Here is a 12,797-nt window from a genome sequence, read left to right on the forward strand (position 1 = left end):
ATGACTGTATACTGTAACATTCAATATGACAGTTATTTAAACATAACTCCTACACCACACATGAAAAATGGCTAATAATGCCTGAAATAATGCATCTTTGGGAGTTTTACTCGAAACATATGCTTTTTTAAATCTTGCAAATGCAAAAAGTAGTTTTTTACTCAATATGACTATAATAGTCTTAGAATCCTGAGATAATACGAAAAAAGCAATAAAAATGTATTCAAACATAACTTCTAAAAAACACATGCAAAATAGCTAATAATGCCTAGAGATATGTTTTTTTGTTAGTTGTACTAGAAAAATGATCTTTTGTAAGGTTTCCAAAGACACAAGTTAGTTTTTTTTCCAATATAACAGTGTAACTGTCATACTAAATATGAAAGGTTTATAATCATAACTCCAAAACCAATTATGACATTTGTCTTAAAAAGCCTTTAATATTGAATGTTTGTAAGTTTTAGCAGAATCAGGTATTTTGGAAAGAATCACAAATAAAAATATAAGTTTTTACTGGCCCCATATTGGTCACACTCAAAATGACAGTTTTTGAAACATAACTCCAAAAATACACACGCAAAATGTCAAATAATGCCTGAAGAAATGCATCTTCGAGAGTTTTCCTGAAAAAAAAAACATTTGGTAAGGTTTGCAAAAACAAAATTTGATTTGTTACTCAATTTGACAGTAATATTCTTAGAATCCTGAGATAATGCGAAAAAAGCAATAAAAATGTATTCAAACATAATTCCTAATCCAAACGTGCAAAATGTCTAAAAATGCCTATGATATTGAATACATGTGAGTTTTACTAGATACAGTTGTTTTTCAATGGTTTGCAAATACAAAAATGAGGTTTTACTCAATATGACTGTATACTGTAACACTCAATATGACAGTTATTTAAACATAACTCCTACACCACACATGAAAAATGGCTAATAATGCCTGAAATAATGCATCTTTGGGAGTTTTACTCGAAACATATGCTTTTTTAAATCTTGCAAATGCAAAAAGTAGTTTTTTACTCAATATGACTATAATAGTCTTAGAATCCTGAGATAATGCGAAAAAAGCAATAAAAATGTATTCAAACATAACTTCTAAACAACACATGCAAAATGGCTAATAATGCCTAGAGATATGTTTTTTTGTTAGTTGTACTAGAAAAATTATCTTTTGTAAGGTTTGCAAAGACAGAAGTTATTTTTTTTTATTCAATATAACAGTGTAACTGTCATATTAAATATGAAAGGTTTATAATCATAACTCCAAAACCAAATATGACATTTGTCTTAAAAATCCTTTATTATTGAATTTATGTAAGTTTTAGCAGAATCAGGTATTTTGGAAGGAATCAAAAATACAAATATAAGTTTTTACTGGCCTCATATTGGTCACACTCAAAATGACAGTTTTTGAAACATAACTCCAAAAATACACATGCAAAATGTCAAATAATGCCTGAAGAAATGCATCTTCGAGAGTTTTCCTGAAAAAAAAAACGTTTGGTAAGGTTTGCAAAAACAAAATTTGATTTGTTACTCAATTTGACAGTAATGTTCTTGGAATCCTGAGATAATGCGAAAAAAGTAATAAAAATTTATTCAAACATAATTCCTAATCCAAACGTGCAAAATGTCTAAAAATGGCTATGATATTGAATAAATGTGAGTTTTACTAGATACAGTTGTCTTTCAATGGTTTGCAAATACAAAAATGAGGTTTTACTCAATATGACTGTATACTGTAACACTCAATATGACAGTTATTTAAACATAACTCCTACACCACACATGAAAAATGGCTAATAATGCCTGAAATAATAAATCTTTGGGAGTTTTACTCGAAACATATGCTTTTTTAAATCTTGCAAATGCAAAAAGTAGTTTTTTACTCAATATGACTATAAAAGTCTTAGAATCCTGAGATAATGCGAAAAAAGCAATAAAAATGTATTCAAACATAACTTCTAAACAACAAATGCAAAATGGCTAATAATGCCTAGAGATATGTATTTTGGTTAGTTGTACTAGAAAAATGATCTTTTGTAAGGTTTGCAAAGACACAAGTTAGTTTTTTTTCCCAATATAACAGTGTAACTGTCTGACTAAATATGAAAGGTTTATAATCATAACTCCAAAACCAGTTATGACATTTGTCTTAAAAAGCCTTTATTATTGAATTTATGTAGGTTTTAGCAGAATCAGGTATTTTGGAAAGAATCACAAATACAAATATAAGTTTTTACTGGCCTCATATTGGTCACACTCAAAATGACAGTTTTTGAAACATAACTCCAAAAATACACATGCAAAATGTCTAATAATGCCTGAAGAAATGCATCTTCGAGAGTTCTCCTGGAAAAAAAACCATTTGGTAAGGTTTGCAAAAACAAAATTTGATTTGTTACTCAATATGACAGTAATGTACTTAGAATCCTGAGATAATGCGAAAAAAGCAATAAAAATGTAATCAAACATAATTCCTAATCCAAATGTGCAAAATGTCTAAAAATGCCTGTGATATTGAATACATGTGAGTTTTACAAGATACAGTTGTTTTTCAATGGTTTGCAAATACAAAAATGAGGTTTTACTCAATATTACTGTGTACTGTAAAACTCAATATGACAGTTATTTAAACATAACTCCTACACCACACATCAAAAATGGCTAATAATACCTGAAATAATGCATCTTTGGGAGTTTTACTCGAAACATATGCTTTTTTAAATCTTGCAAATGCAAAAAGTAGTTTTTTACTCAATATGACTAGAATAGTCTTAGAATCCTGAGATAATGCGAAAAAAGCAATAAAAATGTATTCAAACATAACTTCTAAAAAACACATGCAAAATAGCTAATAATGCCTAGAGATATGTATTTTGGTTAGTTGTACTAGAAAAATGATCTTTTGTAAGGTTTGCAAAGACACAAGTTAGTTTTTTTTCCAATATAACAGTGTAACTGTCTGACTAAATATGAAAGGTTTATAATCATAACTCCAAAACCAAATATGACATTTGTCTTAAAAAGCCTTTAATATTGAATTTATGTAAGTTTTAGCAGAATCAGGTATTTTGGAAAGAATCACAAATACAAATATAAGTTTTTACTGGCCTCATATTGGTCACACTCAAAATGACAGTTTTTGAAACATAACTCCAAAAATACACATGCAAAATGTCTAATAATGCCTGAAGAAATGCATCTTCGAGAGTTTTCCTGAAAAAAAACCATTTGGTAAGGTTTGCAAAATCAAAATTATATTTGTTACTCAATTTGTCAATAATGTACTTAGAATCCTGAGATAATGCGAAAAAAGCAATACAAATGTATTCACACATAACTTCTAAACAACACATGCAAAATGGCTAATAATGCCTAGAGATATGTTTTTTTGTTAGTTGTACTAGAAAAATTATCTTTTGTAAGGTTTGCAAAGACAGAAGTTATTTGTTTTATTCAATATAACAGTGTAACTGTCATACTAAATATGAAAGGTTTATAATCATAACTCCAAAACCAAATATGACATTTGTCTTAAAAAGCCTTTATTATTGAATTTATGTAAGTTTTAGCAGAATCAGGTATTTTGGAAAGAATCACAAATACAAATGTTAGATTTTACTGGCCTCATATTGGTCACACTCAAAATGACAGTTTTTGAAACATAACTCCAAAAATACACATGCAAAATGTCTAATAATGCCTGAAGAAATGCATCTTCGAGAGTTCTCCTGGAAAAAAAACAATTTGGTAAGGTTTGCAAAAACAAAATTTGATTTGTTACTCAATTTGACAGTAATGTACTTAGAATCCTGAGATAATGCGAAAAAAGCAATAAAAATGTAATCAAACATAATTCCTAATCCAAATGTGCAAAATGTCTAAAAATGCCTGTGATATTGAATACATGTGAGTTTTACAAGATACAGTTGTTTTTCAAAGGTTTGCAAATACAAAAATGAGGTTTTACTCAATATGACTGTATACTGTAAAACTCAATATGACAGTTATTTAAACATAACTCCTACACCACACATGGAAAATGGCTAATAATGCCTGAAATAATGCATCTTTGGGAGTTTTACTCGAAACATATGCTTTTTTAAATCTTGCAAATGCAAAAAGTAGTTTTTTACTCAATATGACTATAATATTCTTAGAATCCTGAGATAATGCGAAAAAAGCAATACAAATGTATTCACACATAACTTCTAAACAACACATGCGAAATGGCTAATAATGCCTAGAGATATGTTTTTTTGTTAGTTGTACTAGAAAAATGATCTTTTGTAAGGTTTGCAAAGACATAAGTTAATTTTTTTTCCCAATATAATAGTGTAACTGTCATACTAAATATGAAAGGTTTATAATCATAAATCCAAAACCAAATATGACATTTGTCTTAAAAAGCCTTTAATATTGAATTTATGTAAGTTTTAGCAGAATCAGGTATTTTGGAAAGAATCACAAATACAAATGTTAGATTTTACTGGCCTCATATTGGTCACACTCAAAATGACAGTTTTTGAAACATAACTCCAAAAATACACATGCAAAATGTCTAATAATGCCTGAAGAAATGCATCTTCGAGAGTTTTCCTGAAAAAAAAAAACATTTGGTAAGGTTTGCAAAAACAAAATTTGATTTGTTACTCAATTTGACAGTAATGTACTTAGAATCCTGAGATAATGCGAAAAAAGCAATAAAAATGTATTCAAACATAATTCCTAAACCAAACGTGCAAAATGTCTAAAAATGCCTGTGATATTGAATACATGTGAGTTTTACTAGATACAGTTGTTTTTCAATGGTTTGCAAATACAAAAATGAGGTTTTACTCAATATGACTGTATACTGTAACACTCAATATGACAGTTATTTAAACATAACCCCTACACCACACATGGAAAATGGCTAATAATGCCTGAAATAATGCATCTTTGGGAGTTTTACTCGAAACATATGCTTTTTTAAATCTTGCAAATGCAAAAAGTAGTTTTTTACTCAAAATGACTATAATAGTCTTAGAATCCTGAGATAATGCGAAAAAAGCAATAAAAAGGTATTCAAACATAACTTCTAAACAACAAATGCAAAATGGCTAATAATGCCTAGAGATATGTATTTTGGTTAGTTGTACTAGAAAAATGATCTTTTTTAAGGTTTGCAAAGACACAAGTTAGTTTTTTTTCCCAATATGACAGTGTAACTGTCTGACTAAATATGAAAGGTTTATAATCATAACTCCAAAACCAATTATGACATTTGTCTTAAAAAGCCTTTAATATTGAATTTATGTAGGTTTTAGCAGAATCAGGTATTTTGGAAAGAATCACAAATACAAATATAAGTTTTTACTGGCCTCATATTGGTCACACTCAAAATGACAGTTTTTGAAACATAACTCCAAAAATACACATGCAAAATGTCTAATAATGCCTGAAGAAATGCATCTTCGAGAGTTTTCCTGAAAAAAAAACATTTGGTAAGGTTTGCAAAAACAAAATTTGATTTGTTACTCAATTTGACAGTAATGTTCTTAGAATCCTGAGATAATGCGAAAAAAGCAATAAAAATGTATTCAAACATAATTCCTAATCCAAACGTGCAAAATGTCTAAAAATGCCTATGATATTGAATACATGTGAGTTTTACTAGATACAGTTGTTTTTCAATGGTTTGCAAATACAAAAATGAGGTTTTACTCAATATGACTGTATACTGTAACACTCAATATGACAGTTATTTAAACATAACTCCTACACCACACATGAAAAATGGCTAATAATGCCTGAAATAATGCATCTTTGGGAGTTTTACTCGAAACATATGCTTTTTTAAATCTTGCAAATGCAAAAAGTAGTTTTTTACTCAATATGACTATAATAGTCTTAGAATCCTGAGATAATGCGAAAAAAGCAATAAAAATGTATTCAAACATAACTTCTAAAAAACACATGCAAAATAGCTAATAATGCCTAGAGATATGTTTTTTTGTTAGTTGTACTAGAAAAATGATCTTTTGTAAGGTTTGCAAAGACACAAGTTAGTTTTTTTTTCCAATATAACAGTGTAACTGTCATACTAAATATGAAAGGTTTATCATCATAACTCCAAAACCAAATAAGACATTTGTCTTAAAAAGCCTTTATTATTGAATTTATGTAAGTTTTAGCAGAATCAGGTATTTTGGAAAGAATCACAAATACAAATATTAGATTTTAGTGGCCTCATATTGGTCACACTCAAAATGACAGTTTTTGAAACATAACTCCAAAAATACACATGCAAAATGTCTAATAATGCCTGAAGAAATGCATCTTCGAGAGTTTTCCTGAAAAAAAAAAAATATTTGGTAAGGTTTGCAAAAACAAAATTTGATTTGTTACTCAATTTGACACTAATGTACTTAGAATCCTGAGATAATGCGAAAAAAGCAATAAATATGTAATCAAACATAATTCCTAATCCAAAGGTGCAAAATGTCTAAAAATGCATTTGATATTGAATACATGTGAGTTTTACTAGATAGAGTTGTTTTTCAATTGTTTACAAATACAAAAATGAGATTTTACTCAATATGACTGTATACTGGGCTTCACGGTGGGAGAGGGGTTAGTGCGTCTGCCTCACAATACGAAGATCCTGCAGTCCTGGGTTTAAATCCAGGCTCGGGATCTTTCTGTGTGGAGTTTGCATGTTCTCCCCGTGAATGCGTGGGTTCTCTCCGGGTTCTCCGGCTTCCTCCCACTTCCAAAGACATGCACCTGGGGATAGGTTGATTGGCAACACTAAATTGGCCCTAGTATGTGAATGTGAGTGTGAATGTTGTCTGTCTATCTGTGTTGGCCCTGCGATAAGGTGGCGACTTGTCCAGGGTGTACCCCGCCTCCCGCCTGATTGTAGCTGAGATAGGCGCCAGCACCCCCCGCGACCCCAAAAGGGAATAAGTGGTAGAAAATGGATGGATGGATGGATGACTGTATACTGTAACACTCAATATGACAGTTATTTAAACATAACTCCTACACCACACATGAAAAATGGCTAATAATGCATGAAATAATGCATCTTTGGGAGTTTTACTCGAAACATATGCTTTTTTAAATCTTGCAAATGCAAAAAGTAGTTTTTTACTCAATATGACTATAATAGTCTTAAAATCCTGAGATAATGCGAAAAAAGCAATAAAAATGTATTCAAACATAACTTCTAAAAAACAGATGCAAAATAGCTAATAATGCCTAGGGATGTGTTTTTTTGTTAGTTGTACTAGAAAAATGATCTTTTGTAATGTTTGCAAAGACACAAGTTATTTTTTTTTCCAATATAACAGTGTAACTGTCATACTAAATATGAAAGGTTTATAATCATAACTCCAAAACCAAATATGACATTTGTCTTAAAAAGCCTTTATTATTGAATTTATGTAAGTTTTAGCAGAATCAGGTATTTTGGAAAGAATCACAAATACAAATATTAGATTTTACTGGCCTCATATTGGTCACACTCAAAATGACAGTTTTTGAAACATAACTCCAAAAATACACATGCAAAATGTCTAATAATGCCTGAAGAAATGCATCTTCGAGAGTTCTCCTGGAAAAAAAAAACATTTGGTAAGGTTTGCAAAAACAAAATCTGATTTGTTACTCAATTTGACAGTAATGTACTTAGAATCCTGAGATAATGCAAAAAAAGCAATAAAAATGTATTCAAACATAATTCCTAATCCAAAAGTGCAAAATGTCTAAAAATGCCTATGATATTGAATATATGTGAGTTTTACTAGATACAGTTGTTTTTCAATGGTTTGCAAATACAAAAATGAGGTTTTATTCAATATGACTGTATACTGTAACACTCAATATGACAGTTATTTAAACATAACTCCTACACCACACATGAAAAATGGCTAATAATGCCTGAAATAATGCATCTTTGGGAGTTTTACTCGAAACATATGCTTTTTTAAATCTTGCAAATGCAAAAAGTAGTTTTTTACTCAATATGACTATAATAGTCTTAGAATCCTGAGATAATGCGAAAAAAGCAATAAAAATGTATTCACACATTACTTCTAAACAACACATGCAAAATGGCTAATAATGCCCAGAGATATGTTTTTTTGTTAGTTGTACTAGAAAAATGATATTTTGTAAGGTTTGCAAAGACAGAAGTTATTTTTTTTTTATTCAATATAACAGTGTAACTGTCATATTAAATATGAAAGGTTTATAATCATAACTCCAAAACCAAATATGACATTTGTCTTAAAAATCCTTTATTATTGAATATATGTAAGTTTTAGCAGAATCAGGTATTTTGGAAAGAATCACAAATACATATATAAGTTTTTACTGGCCTCATATTGGTCACACTCAAAATGACAGTTTTTGAAACATAACTCCAAAAATACACATGCAAAATGTCAAATAATGCCTGAAGAAATGCATCTTCGAGAGTTTTCCTGAAAAAAAAAAACATTTGGTAAGGTTTGCAAAAACAAAATTTGATTTGTTACTCAATTTGACAGTAATGTTCTTAGAATCCTGAGATAATGCGAAAAAAGCAATAAAAATGTATTCAAACATATTTCCTAATCCAAACGTGCAAAATGTCTAAAAATGCCTATGATATTGAATACATGTGAGTTTTACTAGATACAGTTGTTTTTCAATGGTTTGCAAATACAAAAATGAGGTTTTACTCAATATGACTGTATACTGTAACACTCAATATGACAGTTATTTAAACATAACTCCTACACCACACATGAAAAATGGCTAATAATGCCTGAAATAATGCATCTTTGGGAGTTTTACTCGAAACATATGCTTTTTTAAATCTTGCAAATGCAAAAAGTAGTTTTTTACTCAATATGACTATAATAGTCTTAGAATCCTGAGATAATGCGAAAAAAGCAATAAAATGTATTCAAACATAACTTCTAAAAAACACATGCAAAATAGCTAATAATGCCTAGAGATATGTTTTTTTGTTAGTTGTACTAGAAAAAGGATCTTTTGTAAGGTTTGCAAAGACACAAGTTAGTTTTTTTTCCCAATATAACAGTGTAACTGTCATACTAAATATGAAAGGTTTATCATCATAACTCCAAAACCAAATATGACATTTGTCTTAAAAAGCCTTTATTATTGAATTTATGTAGGTTTTAGCAGAATCAGGTATTTTGGAAAGAATCACAAATACAAATATTAGATTTTACTGGCCTCATATTGGTCACACTCAAAATGACAGTTTTTGAAACATAACTCCAAAAATACACATGCAAAATGTCTAATAATGCCTGAAGAAATGCATCTTCGAGAGTTTTCCTGAAAAAAAAAAAAACATTTGGTAAGGTTTGCAAAAACAAAATTTGATTTGTTACTCAATTTGACAGTAATGTACTTAGAATCCTGAGATAATGCGAAAAAAGCAATAAAAATGTAATCAAACATAATTCCTAATCCAAAGGTGCAAAATGTCTAAAAATGCCTATGATATTGAATATATGTGAGTTTTACTAGATACAGTTGTTTTTCAATGGTTTGCAAATACAAAAATGAGGTTTTACTCAATATGACTGTATACTGTAACACTCAATATGACAGTTATTTAAACATAACTCCTACACCACACATGAAAAATGGCTAATAATGCCAGAAATAATGCATCTTTGGGAGTTTTACTCGAAACATATGCTTTTTTAAATCTTGCAAATGAAAAAAGTAGTTTTTGACTCAATATGACTATAATAGTCTTAGAATCCTGAGATAATGCGAAAAAAGCAATAAAAATGTATTCACACATAACTTCTAAACAACACATGCAAAATGGCTAATAATTCCCAGAGATATGTTTTTTTGTTAGTTGTACTAGAAAAATGATCTTTTGTAAGGTTTGCAAAGACAGAAGTTAGTTTTTCTTTCCAATATGACAGTGTAACTGTCATACTAAATATGAAAGGTTTATAATCATAACTCCAAAACCAAATATGACATTTGTTTTAAAAAGCCTTTATTATTGAATTTATGTAAGTTTTAGCAGAATCAGGTATTTTGGAAAGAATCACAAATACAAATATTATATTTTACTGGCCTCATATTGGTCACACTCAAAATGACAGTTTTTGAAACATAACTCCAAAAATACACATGCAAAATGTCTAATAATGCCTGAAGAAATGCATCTTCGAGAGTTTTCCTGAAAAAAAAAAACATTTGGTAAGGTTTGCAAAAACAAAATTTGATTTGTTACTCAATTTGACAGTAATGTACTTAGAATCCTGAGATAATGCGAAAAAAGCAATAAAAATGTAATCAAACATAATTCCTAATCCAAACGTGCAAAATGTCTAAAAATGCCTGTGATATTGAATACATGTGAGCTTTACTAGATAGAGTTGTTTTTCAATGGTTTGCAAATACAAATATGAGATTTTACTCAATATGACTGTATACTGTAACACTCAATATGACAGTTATTTAAACATAACTCCTACACCACACATGAAAAATGGCTAATAATGCCTGAAATAATGCATCTTTGGGAGTTTTACTCGAAACATATGCTTTTTTAAATCTTGCAAATGCAAAAAGTAGTTTTTTACTCAATATGACTATAATAGTCTTAGAATCCTGAGATAATGCGAAAAAAGCAATAAAAATGTATTCAAACATAACTTCTAAACAACACATGCAAAATGGCTAATAATGCCCAGAGATATGTTTTTTTGTTATTTGTACTAGAAAAATGATCTTTTGTAAGGTTTGCAAAGACAGAAGTTATTTTTTTTTATTCAATATAACAGTGTAACTGTCATATTAAATATGAAAGGTTTATAATCATAACTCCAAAACCAAATATGACATTTGTCTTAAAAATCCTTTATTATTGAATTTATGTAAGTTTTAGCAGAATCAGGTATTTTGGAAAGAATCACAAATACATATATAAGTTTTTACTGGCCTCATATTGGTCACACTCAAAATGACAGTTTTTGAAACATAACTCCAAAAATACACATGCAAAATGTCAAATAATGCCTGAAGAAATGCATCTTCGAGAGTTTTCCTGAAAAAAAAAAATATTTGGTAAGGTTTGCAAAAACAAAATATGATTTGTTACTCAATTTGACAGTAATGTTCTTAGAATCCTGAGATAATGCGAAAAAAGCAATAAAAATGTATTCAAACATAATTCCTAATCCAAACGTGCAAAATGTCTAAAAATGCCTATGATATTGAATAAATGTGAGTTTTACCAGATACAGTTGTTTTTCAATGGTTTGCAAATACAAAAATGAGGTTTTACTCAATATGACTGTATACTGTAACACTCAATATGACAGTTATTAAAACATAACTCCTACACCACACATGAAAAATGGCTAATAATGCCTGAAATAATGCATCTTTGGGAGTTTTACTCGAAACATATGCTTTTTTAAATCTTGCAAATGCAAAAAGTAGTTTTTTACTCAATATGACTATAATAGTCTTAGAATCCTGAGATAATGCGAAAAAAGCAATAAAAATGTATTCACACATAACTTCTAAACAACACATGCGAAATGGCTAATAATGCCTAGAGATATGTTTTTTTGTTAGTTGTACTAGAAAAATGATCTTTTGTAAGGTTTGCAAAGACATAAGTTAGTTTTTTTTTCCAATATAACAGTGTAACTGTCATACTAAATATGAAAGGTTTATAATCATAACTCCAAAACCAAATATGACATTTGTCTTAAAAAACCTTTAATATTGAATTTTTGTAATTTTTAGCAGAATCAGGTATTTTGGAAAGAATCACAAATACAAATGTTAAATTTTACTGGCCTCATATTGGTCACACTCAAAATGACAGTTTTTGAAACATAACTCCAAAAATACACATGCAAAATGTGTAATAATGCCTGAAGAAATGCATCTTCGAGAGTTTTCCTGAAAAAAAAAACATTTGGTAAGGTTTGCAAAAACAACATTTGATTTGTTACTCAATTTGACAGTAATGTACTTAGAATCCTGAGATAATGCGAAAAAAGCAATAAAAATGTATTCAAACATAATTCCTAATCCAAACGCGCAAAATGTCTAAAAATGCCTGTGATATTGAATACATGTGAGTTTTACTAGATACAGTTGTTTTTCAATGGTTTGCAAATACAAAAATGAGGTTTTACTCAATATGACTGTATACTGTAACACTCAATATGACAGTTATTTAAACATAACTCCTACACCACACATGAAAAATGGCTAATAATGCCTGAAATAATGCATCTTTGGAAGTTTTACTCGAAACATATGCTTTTTTAAATCTTGCAAATGCAAAAAGTAGTTTTTTACTCAATATGACTATAATAGTCTTAGAATCCTGAGATAATGCGAAAAAAGCAATACAAATGTATTAAAACATAACTTCTAAAAAACACATGCAAAATAGCTAATAATGCCTAGGGATATGTTTTTTTGTTAGTTGTACTAGAAAAATGATATTTTGTAATGTTTGCAAAGACACAAGTTATTTTTTTTTCCAATATAACAGTGTAACTGTCATACTAAATATGAAAGGTTTATAATCATAACTCCAAAACCAAATATGACATTTGTCTTAAAAAGCCTTTATTATTGAATTTATGTAAGTTTTAGCAGAATCAGGTATTTTGGAAAGAATCACAAATACAAATATTAGATTTTACTGGCCTCATATTGGTCACACTCAAAATGACAGTTTTTGAAACATAACTCCAAAAATACACATGCAAAATGTCTAATAAT

Source organism: Nerophis ophidion, linkage group LG21 (genome assembly GCF_033978795.1).
Source record: "Nerophis ophidion isolate RoL-2023_Sa linkage group LG21, RoL_Noph_v1.0, whole genome shotgun sequence".
In the NCBI taxonomy this organism is placed as follows: Eukaryota; Metazoa; Chordata; class Actinopteri; order Syngnathiformes; family Syngnathidae; genus Nerophis; species Nerophis ophidion.